This window comes from Ambystoma mexicanum, chromosome 9, assembly GCF_040938575.1.
Source record: "Ambystoma mexicanum isolate Mex_15411 chromosome 9, UKY_AmexF1_1, whole genome shotgun sequence".
Taxonomy (NCBI): Eukaryota; Metazoa; Chordata; class Amphibia; order Caudata; family Ambystomatidae; genus Ambystoma; species Ambystoma mexicanum.
This window is the reverse complement of record NC_090931.1, coordinates 949107013-949119470: the sequence shown is the minus strand read 5'-3', so window position 1 is coordinate 949119470 and position 12458 is coordinate 949107013.

Below are 12458 nucleotides of genomic sequence, written 5' to 3'. Positions count from 1 at the left end.
TAAGACTGTACTTCTTTGACAGTTTTGAGAAAACCCTAAAGAGTGCATGATAGCCACCTGCTTGTAGTCATTTTGATACACCCGCAAACATTTTGGTACTATGCATAATATGCATGTCATTTGGAAATCTGCAATTAAAGGTGTTAAATCCCTTCCAACAGATGGCCATTCAAAGCATTGTGCTTAGGTCATAGAAGGAAGCATCACAGATATTACTGGGCTTTATTTGTATTTGTTTTAGCAACATTGTCTTTCGGCAGAGACTCCCAGTACTTTATGGTTGAGGACTCCAGGTGGGAAAGAGCTCTTAAATTGGATGTGAGGCTTCTGTCCATACTTGTCAATTGTAGCATGAACATTAAATATCCTGCAGTCAAAGAAGGTGCATATTTTGTAACACAATTTTTACTCCTGTGCCTAGGCGCCAATGAATAATTAAAGTCTCAGAAATTGGTGATTTTTTTTTATTTCATCTAATAGAGCAAAGCAAACTGCAGACAGAGAACTGGTGCAGATGGGTGTAAGAAGAGTCACTGGGGGAGCTTTAGCAGGAACAGTCAACTCCCTAGTCACACAAAACAATTCTTGTGATGAGCAGGATGCAGTTAGGATGTGATTAACATAAAAGGCGGCCTTAGCAGTTTTTATAGCAGTGTGGTAATTAGTTCTAGCCTGTACCAAAACAGACAGAGCAGCAGGGTCAGGATTAGAGAGCCACCTTTGTCTAATCTACGACAGTGCTGTTTAAGTAGTTTAAGTGAAGGAGAACACCACGGGGCAGATGGTGGGGCTCGACATAAAGATTGTGTAGGAGGAGCAAGTTTGTCAACCGTACCTTGGATAGCATCAATCAACGCATTACAAGGATCTTTGAGATCATTAGTAATTCCCCGTCCTGTAAGCGTAATAAGGGAGTTAGAAATAGAATCAGAAGAAAACCTAGTCCAATTGCGACGGGTTTTAAGAAGGGCCAGTGGTTTGAGTTTAGGACAAGTGACAGGGAAATAAAAAGGCACAAGAAAATGATCCGACCAGGCCACAGGGCGAGCAGGAAACACGAAAAGGCCATCGAAGTCAGAAAACAGCAGGTCAAGCTGATTCCCTCCTCTATGAGTGGTACAGTGATGTCTAAGAAGAAAAGTACAATCATGTAAGGCAGAGACAAAGTTCCTGGCGTGTAAGTCACCAGGGTCATTGGAGTGGATATTAAAGTCACCTAAGCTCACTAAATTCGAATATAGTAGAGAAAGATCAGCAACTAGCTGAGCAGAATTGTCAGGAAATTGATTCGATAAGTAGCTAGGGGGGCGGTATGATATCAAAAAATGGAAGGAACTTATAGGAGATGATTGAAGTCTAATTTACAGAGTTTCACATGCACAGTTATGAGCCAGTGGGATAATGGAACAGCTTATCGAGTTCTTAAACAAAATGGCAACACCACCTCCAGTCTTTGGGGGAGGACAATCATGATGCAGAATATTGTAACGGGGGAAGCATTTGAATTGTGTCAGGGTCCGAAGCAGCTGTAAACCTGGTTTCTGTCATGCCCAGAACGTCTGGGTGAAACTCCTCAAGGACGGAAAAGATATCCTCCTGGTGCGCCACCGCAGATATGGCATTAATAAGTATGCCTTTGAGGAAATGGGCTTCAATAAAATTGGCTTCTACCTTCTGTATCTCATTGGGGTCAGTAAAAACGAACCCGTGAGGCCACCCTTGCCCCTGATGGGCCAGAGCATTAAGGGCATTGTGAGTGTAAGAGTGCCGTGGAGAGGCCTTGGAGGAGAGCATTAGGTCAGCCCATAGCCCCATACGGTCCAGGACGGTCCCTGACGGGCACAGGCAGGCTTGTCTTAAGTGCACCTTTGGCATGTTGTAGGCGTGCCCGCTGCGCCCATCCGATGCGTGAGTGTTCTCTCCAGCACATATATGCAGAGAGAGAGAGAGGCAGCAGCTGTGCACACACTAACCTGGGTGGTGACAAAAAAGAGGACTAGAGTGATTCCACACGCAATCACACTGTGAATAATTTAAATCAGGCAGCGTTCGAATTCAAAGTGCAAATTAGCAAAAGGAACACAGAAATGCAAATAAGCTATTAAAAGCCGTTTAAAAACACTGACTCAAAGAAATGGCAAAGGGAAACTTGCCAAGCAAAACCAAAGATTAATGGCTCATGGTTTTGAATCTATCGTAACCACTTTCATGGCCGGTCGACCCTCCAGACCATCATTTTTCAGCCTGCCATGCAGTTTACAGAAGTGGAAAGACCACATGAACATCAAGCTTGGTCCATCTCTAAAAGGTGCAATGAAACCTGAACTGCTTGCTTATATTCCTTCTCCATGAGACCATAAGAAACTCAGACATGGTACAGCCTCCCAGTTGGGTATCGCTGATTAGTTGTTGCTTGGGTCCAGAGGCACTGCAGGTTTGAGACCCACATCTGGCATGCCAGTGTCACTCGGGTGAAATTAGCAAAACTGAGGGTGTATGGCTGGGAGATTATGAATTCCACAAAACCATTTTCTTAGCCTGACATGCCAGTACAGAGGTGGCAAACCATAGATAAATCAGGCTTGGACCAACTTCAAAAGTGGCAGTCCAACCCAAACAGCTAGGCCACAATCCTTCAGCCAGAGTCCAGAAGCAACTCTAGACATGTTTCAGCCTCATTGGGCATTGCAATGAGCCGTAGATTGGGTCTGTAGGCACAGTAGTCTTGGGCTGCACATCTGGCAAGCCAGTCTCAATCAGGGTGAAAGTAGCAAAACTGAAGGTTGATGCCTGCAAAGTTTTGATTGAATCATAGGAACTGGTATTGCACTAGGCAAATATCCAGACCATCATCTTTTGGAATGCTATGCCATTGCAGAAAAGGAGAGACAATATCAGGCTTGGCCCCACCCCAAATTATGCAGTCCAGCCCAAATTGCTATGTCACATCCCTTCTGCATGAGACCACAAGCAACATAAGACATGGTTTTATTTGTGTTTTTGCCTCTTCCATCTGCCATTTTCAGTAATTATCTGTGGCATGCATTGCCCAGTAAACACTCCATTGGTTGCACTTTTATGAATACCCTAATCTTTGTGAGGATTCACATGCAACCAATCCTCTTAAAAATATCTATACTGATGGAATTGTTATGAAAAATGGTAACGTATTGATACAGGGAGATTGTAGTTAGTTGCAAACATTGATAAACTGTGGGAAATGAAATATAGGTAGTGTGAGGGCTGTAAAACCTTAATATACAGAATACGTTTTACCTGCACTATTAACAATATTTGACATTATTTCGTAGGTGGCTTCTAGATATGGTTTATGTTGGGATAAAACCACATTGATTTACCATTGACAGAAGATTAATTGATATTTTTCTGTAGTTTTGAACCAGGTCTTCAATTACCATAATCCAGGCAGGAAAGTATGGTGGCTCTAGCTATAGCAGCAGAGTTGGTTTCGTTCAGTAGGGGTCTAATCGCTTTCAGCAGCCTCAAGTAATATGAACAGTTTTTACTGACATATGAGGCTTGGGCGTCTGAGCATATGGAGGCTTCTAAGGTCATGCCCAAGGTTTTGACCCTGCCACTACTTTGATGAAGGAGTCTTTTATCAGGAATGAGTCATTGTCGGATGATAATTTCGCCCTAGCTTGATTGGAGCCGAAGACCATCAACTCAGACTTTGATCTATTCAACCACATCCAGTTTTGATTTATCCACAGTTGGATGATGTTATAAAGGTTGTTTATGGTTTTATTGTCTTTTTCATAATCCCCGCTTAATTCCACCACCAGCTGAGTATCGTCAGCATAGTTGGTGGAGAAAGAGTTTATGTTATCCAGGGATTCGCAAAGGAGGCGTAAGTAGAGATTAAAAGAAGTGGTGATAGGGTAACTCCCTGGGGGACACCACAGAAGATATTAGACTCACGTGAAAATGTGTCACCCCAATGCAATCTAGATATTCTATCAGCAAGGAAAGACGTTAACCAGCCGATAGCCTTTTTGGAGCAGTTAGTGATTTTCTCCAGGGCCTGCTGCAATAACTGATGGCCTAGCAGGTCAAAGGTTGCACTGATGTCAAGTAGGATTAGTATACCTGTCTTGCCTTTGTCAATGATGCTCAGCATTTTAGTTTGCAAATCCAATATGGCTGTTTCAGTACTGTTTGCAGTACGAAAGCCTGACTGTTGGTAATGCAGTATCTCATTAGTCCCAACATATGCTTGTAGTTGTGCTGTGGCAATCTTGTCCACTACTTTCAGAATAAAGTTACTATTGGTGATAGGTCTTAAATTCACTGGTTCTCGTTGGTCTAGATTGTTGGTTTTTTTTTTACCTGAGGGGTGATGGTCACCCTTTTAATGTTCTTGGAGACTGTTTGGTCCCGCAAGGAAGTATTGACCATTCTCGTGAGTAGTGGTGCAAAAATGTCTGCATTCTCAAGAATTATTTTGGGTGGCAGTTTATTCTCTGCACAAGAGGATGGTTTCATAGATGCTAAAGTGGTTAGCATGTCCTCCGTCGTGATCTTGTGGAAATGAAATTTGTCTACACATTCCATTGACTTACTCAAAGGTATTTGGTATTGTTCAGTTTTATTGCATTTGAAAGAGAGCACCCAGTTACGATATTTTTGGTGCAGTAGTCTTGCTACTTCTTGTACATCAGTATTCGTATTGCAATGTCTAAGCTTTTTTAGATACACTCATAATGTTCTTTTCTGATTTAGCATTATTTTGATAAATGGATGTTTATGTTTAAGATTGTCATGATGACATCCAGTTTTGACTCTAATAAATTGTGTGAAGAGGGGTGTGTGCTCAGCATGGTGTACGCCATGTACAAGATCCAGTCCTAATGAATGTGTGTGCAGGCGATTGAGGCCTTGATTTTTCTCCACATGCTCCTCGTACATATCAGTAGATGGATTTTTCTTCATGAGCCACTGGAGGTTTACTGCGTCATGATCGCTGTTTCGCATTCTAAGGATCTCCAGTGACTTGATCTTGGCAGTAAATTCAAATGGAGTCCAAATATAATCAATTGTTTTGTGAGTCTGATTCCCATGCCAAGTTGCCCTCGCAGGGATATCCCCACTATTTTGCCCATTCAACATTACGCAGTTTCTTTCTGCCAATTTGGTCCACCAAATGGTGCTTCACATGGTAAGGGATTTTTCTTTAAAATTCATCACTTCCCCATCAGAATTGACCAGGAGTGGTTAAGATCTCCACATACGACAACAGAGTATTTTTGGAAATGTAACATAAATCTGTCTATCATCCGTGTAAATGATGAAATAAAAATTCTAGCACCTATGTTTGCCAGCTTCCAGTAAACATTTACTAGGAGAAGGAACTCATCTAACCCATCATCGTCATCTGTAATTTGTATGATGATACCCTGGACGAAGATGTTTGGATGCATTGATCTACATACTCGCCCCCCCGGGTCAGTTTTTCACCAATTTTAAAGGGCCAGAGAAAGGTCGGCCTGTGGAGTTTTCTGGGCTGGGCTGGATTCAATATCACAGAACAGCCTTCACATATAGGTTTAGTTCGCATCCACATTTCTTCCAGACAGATCAGGCTATGGGCCCCACTAGCCAGTTCATTGTCCGGAAATAAATGTAAAAAGCCCCATGCATTCCATGAAATAAGTGAACAGCCGTGAAGTTCACTATAACCAGGGAGCTAATGATGATTTAAGGAGGAGCCACTTGCAGCAGATGAATAGGTGTTCCCTTCTATCCTGGACGACCTTTGTTCTGTTTCAGATCTTCCTCGTCCAAAGTGTTTCTGCAGAGTTTGCCTTATGTTATCATGTTCTGGAGAATGGGATGGGCTGAAAGATGGTTTAGATGCAACTGCAACTTTTGAGTGTCTCCTAGAGCCTGTGGGATGCTCTCAATGTGTTAGCCACCAGGCGGGAATGCACATGTAGTATAACGCAGTCTGAGCGATGTTCGTATTTATATTCGACTATTTGAATATCATCAGACTCTATTAGGCTTAAGGCAGGAACACAATTCAACAGTGTCATGATGTTTCGTCTATTCAAGTTAACTGAGTTAATATCTTTTCGGACATATTCAATTTCTAATTTTTTTCCATCTCCAGATTTGTTATCCAACCACTCTTCATGCAGCCGCTTCTCTTGTACTGATTTTTTGGCTTGAGAGTATGTGCATTTGGGGTTTAACCTCAAATCAAGTGGTGAACGTGTATGGTCAATCACTTTTGTTACTAGGATTTTAGGTACTGATGAGCGAGGGTGTTGATGGGATTCAGGCACGTCAGTCTTCCTTTCGACCTTTCGTGCAGTTGTGCCTCCTTGAATATTATCAGTAATTACTTCACATTTGTCATTTTCTATCTCATCTTCAGAGGAGCCCACATCGATGTTATCAGATGAGTCTTCCCCTAACGAATAAGTGGATAGGTTAGCGAGATCTTCGGATGTAAATGACTCTAATTCGTTTGTATGCTCTGAGTCAAGAAGAGGGTGTTTACAATCAGGATGCTGGGTAGCCACGGCTTTCTTGGGCGTTTGACGGTCATTCTCAGACTTATTGGCCATGGGTTTTGGTTTCTCCGGTCGCTTGGACATCAGGATCGGAGGAGGAGTTGATAGGTTCCTGATGAACTTCGTTGACGAGATTGATTTCACTGGGCAACCAGATTTCTTAACTTGCATGTCTTTTTTTGCACTTGGTTAAGGCTTAGGCTTGTTGCTGCCTGAATTCCCTGGGATGCAATTTTTTGCGTCTTCAAAAATTCCAAAGGATACCACCTTTGTACTGGCCGTCGACACGGCTAACGAAGACGGTGAATGAGTCAGAAATGTATCTGTGCTGACTTCTATGTACGTAATTGATGTGAGAAGTGACATCCTGAATGTTCAACAAATACAAATATAAAAAAACACAAACGTTTGAGCAAATGCCTTGCACCGATAAGCCTGTATAATGCAATTGGCATTCTACAAATGTAATATCTTATTAGCATAATGGCTGCACAATAATCCTCATCAGATGGAAATCCCACAAAAGGTGTGTGTTGAACCATTATAAACAGACATTTCCCACCTTGATTCAGTAGAGCACTTGACATACCTCTGGTTAACCTCGGAAGAACATTTCAAGGATATATGTGGTTGTTTTCTGGGCTGACAAGTGTTACGAGATGTCTACATGCCACCAGGGACACCCCACTCCGGTCCTGGTCTTTTCTTTTACTTTATTTCTATTTAAGTCCATTATGTTCAGTAGAAGTGATCCAACACTGCAACTCCCAGAAAACAATTGATGGAAAAAAGAAGGTCCCGCAGTGGAGCATAATGTCTGTTGCAACACTAGTGATGACATGAAGGTTATACAGCTGTTAATATCAATGCCATTTTCTCTGCTTCCACAAAATACCAGAATAAAATGTTGGCCTTGTGACCTTTGAGTAACTCATTGATAGTTCACTAATGTTCTGTAAGAAATCTGTTAGGACTATCAGCAATTGCATTTCTCTATACATTAATTAGACTGATGGTAATGGACCAAAATTAGGGAATACAAAGTGACAATTACTCTTTTTCGCAGATGATACAACAGCTATTGTATATATTTGTAAAAAAAGGTGTGAAGAAACATTCTAATGGTATATATATCCAGAACAAAAATCTTGCCAATAGCTGGAACACCTCTTCCTAGAGAATTCTATATGATTTAAACTCTTAATAAGACCAGCATGGAAGAGGTGAATGACTATGTTTATCTAGGTATATCTATGCAAGAAACATGAAAATGGGCTGCCCAAATCGATAAATGTCCAGCAATTTTAGGAAGAAGGGGTAACTTAGTGACCACATTTTTGAGGCAATAGGTGGGCAAACAATTTCCCATGAAATATATACAATGCACGCTATTACTCCTACGACTTATGGCTGCAAATTATGGGGCCATTGTAATGTAGCTGCATTAGAAGAGGAAGAAAATAACATTTTGAAAAGCATTTTAGGTCTACCTTAAAAATGCCCCCTCAGCCCCTGCAACACATGCACTAGGTATCTGTGGCGTCCTATATGTAATAAAGTCAAAACCAGTTTTATGCTTGTTAAAATGGAGGAATGTCATAGAGTTAAAATCATATCTGGAAGCACTTCATGAGGTGTTAGCATTGCAGGCAATTCCTAAATCCGTTGGTCTGTCTACACAAAAGAAATGTTGGGGAAAAGGCATTTACCTGGGTTGTGGGATAATCATTACATATATGGCATGCAATAAAAGCCTGTGGTTTGCAAAGCATTTAAAGCTTGGTTCCTTAGGGAGTTGTGGGATTCCCATGTACATAAATTCCTGTCTATAGAATCACTTAGACCCAAACCTATTCCTATCTTTGCAAAGTATCTTGACATTCAATGTCTTAAGGCAACCAAAACACTAATGACCAAACTGTGCTTTGGTATTCTACACCTAAACAACTGTACCATTAAATGGGATACTGAGGAGTCGGAAGACTGTATTTGCACCCGGCGAAGAGCCATTAGCCAATCATGTTGCTTGAACAGAGGGCTAGACTATACATTCTCGGCTTGATGTGCCAGCCACCAGAGGCCCTTCCATGCGGGGCACCTTTATTATGTCGGGGTCAACAGGGAGGCTCTCCCTGTTACCTTCCGACCCCCAAAACCTGCGAGACCGGAGCGTTGAGCTTTGAGGAGATTGGCTGCGCAAACAGCGCAAAGGTCCCTAGGGGAAAAAGAAACCATTTGCACCATGGATAAACCCTTAGATGCTAATGGGTTTCATGATCCGGCGGCAGTGCAGACATGGACAGTAATGGCCCACAGCCCTTGATGAATCCCTTGCAAGGCCTTTACCAGCCATGTCTGCTCCGGGCGTGAAATCTATAATCACTGTGGCATATGAAAAGATGTGGAGTCAAAGAGTTAAGGCAATGTAATGCAACTTCAAACGTGTCTAATGTATTACTTTGGATACTGCCAGCAGTGTGTGCTTCAGTAACATAGTGACTATGCTCCAAGCTGCAACAACATATCGAGTACAATGGTGTTTACAGTAGCACAATCATGCAAACCAGATTATATTTGCAACTGCTACTGTTATTTATGAGTCGAATAAAGAATTGTTAAATGATTATTTTAATTGTTCATATTAAAAAAGCTAATTCTGGCGTCACATTCATTGATGCTTGCTTTAAATCATGCTCAAGGTAAATGTGTTTAGATATCTTTTTATCAAGTATTCTTGTTTCATAACATGCACATTTTAGCACAAAAAAGGGAGGAAAAGAGCTAAGCAATAAGTGTAACCTAGCTCTGTGCAGCTAATACGTGTTTCGACCATGCCAGTCTTTCTCAAGGCTGAGAGCAGCCAGTACATTACAAGACCAACATTGTAATAATGCTGTAAAAGAGTATTTGTGCAAAAACATAGACATACTATATATTTGGTCTAGTATAACATTTGAAAACATAGAAATGTTTAAAATGCAAAATATTGTCAAACAATAGCGAAACAAAAGGGGGGGAGAGCAAAGGGGCAGAGAAGAGAAGAACATGAAATTAGTTGATCATTTTAACAAGAAAATGGGAGACTCTGCAATCATTGCTGTGGTGAGGAGTTGTCTTACCCACATAATTATTGAATGTGGTACATACATTCGTGTATTCAATGAGGAGAATAGAGTGTCTTCCTTGTGAGTTCTGAGGAGTAGGCTGGAGCACTGGAACATTTCTAAAAGTGATGCATTGAAAAGTTAGGATGATGTGGGGCCTGGGATGGCTGGTAATTACAGTAACAGCTATGGCCTTCTTACCTATTGATATTGGTTCTTCAGGTTCAGCTGGTGGGCGTACTCAAGGGTATATTTTGCTATTTTATTGTGATGGTCAAATGTATCCAGCAAAAGTTTATTCTGCAGGGGACCAAAAACAGGATGGGCTGATTTTGAGGGTGAAAATCTAGATAATATTTATAGAGTTTGACTGGATATGGAGGTTAGGCAGTAGGAGTACCCTTAATGTAACATACCAACTGTATATAGAGAAGTCATGCATCATAAAAGCTGCTTTCGGCTTATTGGTGTCATACACGTGTGTTTGGGGGCACAATTTTGTTTTCTGCTTATATTCACATAATTAAATCTGACCTGGATGTTTGTGACCTCACAGTTGTGGCGAATAATCTTTACATTCTAGCTAACAGGGACAGACCGAAGGTGCTAGATGATTACTTTGTTTCCATATATGTCCACAAGGTCTATTACTTGTGGTAATGTATTCTTTTTACTTGTTATTGACTGATATTTGGAATATACGTGGACAAGGACCACTTTTGAGGAAAATTAGCACACAGTTTAAATATCAATACATAGTTTGGAGTTGTGGTGCTTTAATAAAAACATAACTTTAATTGTGAGTTAAGTACATATAATACATGATGTGTGAATTCAATATTGTTTTATTTTATCATTTTTAAATAACCAGTTTGTGCAAAAAAGATCCTTCTATAGAGATAGATAAAAACATGTTTTGCTGAAGCACAAGCTCTAGGTTTTATTGCACAGTTTTTTTATTTAATTTGTATTAGTGTTATGAATAAATACACCTTTTAACACAATAAGCAGTAATTATGTGTCCACAGATTCATAATTACATAACAATAAGATCAATAATATTACATTCTATAAATCCATCAGTCAAAATCATCAATATGTCAGGTAACATCAGTACAAAAAGCTATAAAAGACCTCATAAAATGCATATAGTACTATAAAATGTAGCAAGTACATTCATATTAAAATACATTGCACCATATACATCCTAAATAAAAAATCAATTTTTTAGATCATTTTAAGACCCTTTAAAATTATCAAAAATCTGTCAAATATTTTTAAATTTCTAGCCACATATGATATAGTGTAACATTCACAATGGTGCATTCCCCAGAGAATAAAAAACTAAATTTTTGATCGGAATTTAGATTATCAAATGTATACATTCAATTAAAAAATCCTTTAGCATGTAGTCACTATGTCATGCCTGCATAGGCCACACATGCGCATGTTGTATAATATTCTCTACCATGCACCAATTTAGGGAAATGTTGCGAGAAGATCCAACCGAACTAACATCATGAATCTTCTTCTAAATTGATTTGTAAGGTATTTACAGACAGCATCCACCTGAAAACTTGGTTCAGCATATAGTTAATACCTCCTAGACTTACTCAAAGTAGCACCATTAGCGTCGCTATCCCAAGTTTCTGCACATTTTTTAAAATCTTTTTCTACATAACCGTAATAGTATTTTCATTAACTATTTCAAAGCCAATTTCATTGAAAAAGATTGACACATCCTTTTTCCATTCGGCCAATACATTTCCATAAACGCAATTACCCCACATAAATTTGAAATGAGAAAACATTGAGTCAGAGGAATTGCTCTTGCTCAACATTCGAATATAAACTAATTCACAATTAATACCTTCCACTGGAGCCCATTTATGGAGGCCCAGCACTCTTCTCCAGAGCCTTGCCTCAAGTTTCTTAATCCAAAATGTTTCGTTAGTTGTAAAGATCTCTAAACCGAGGCATAAGCTAGGATTTAAGCTGGTTTTATGGAGTTTCAAAAAAACATCAATCAAGAAACCACCTTTATATCTTATAAAATGAATGATGGTCATGAATCTTCTTTCTATTTTCTGTGTCACACATCTTTCTATCTCCTTCATATTCGAGGTATCATATATGTGCATTCCCAAATAAACATATGAGAGGACAACCTCATTAGTCATCTTCCATACAAATTTTGGATATCTTTTCTTACGGGAACACATTTTCATGACTTCAGTTTTTTGATAATTAATCATCAAACTATTAGCTTTGGAATATTTACAAAGACCTTCTATGCTTCTTTGAAGACCCATCTGTGTCCTGTCCAGCAATAGCGTATCGTCAGCATGTACTAACCATGATATTTTTTTATTTCCAATTTTTGGATGAAAATTATGGCAGCTGTCCACAAATTCTCCAATATCTGATACAAATAGATTTTAAAGGGTAGGTGAAAGAGGACAACCTTGATTTAAACCAAAATTGGGTTGTATTATATTGCTCAAGGAGCCCTCCTGATCCAACCTAATCTGCACCTCAGTGTTAGTATATAATTCCTGGATAAAATGAAGTATCACAGGATTTAAATTCCACTTTTTTAGTTTAGACCAATGAGGTTACGGTCTACCGTGTCAAACGCTCCTTTATAATCAATAAAGCATATATACAATGCACCTTCATTCTTTTAAAAATGTTCTTGTATTAGGTATAATAATACCTCTAAATTTGAAGAAGTACCCATAACTTGTCTGAATCCCGACTGTTGTTTGAAAAACAAATTATTCCTCTTTATACAAACATTCATTTTTTTGTGATA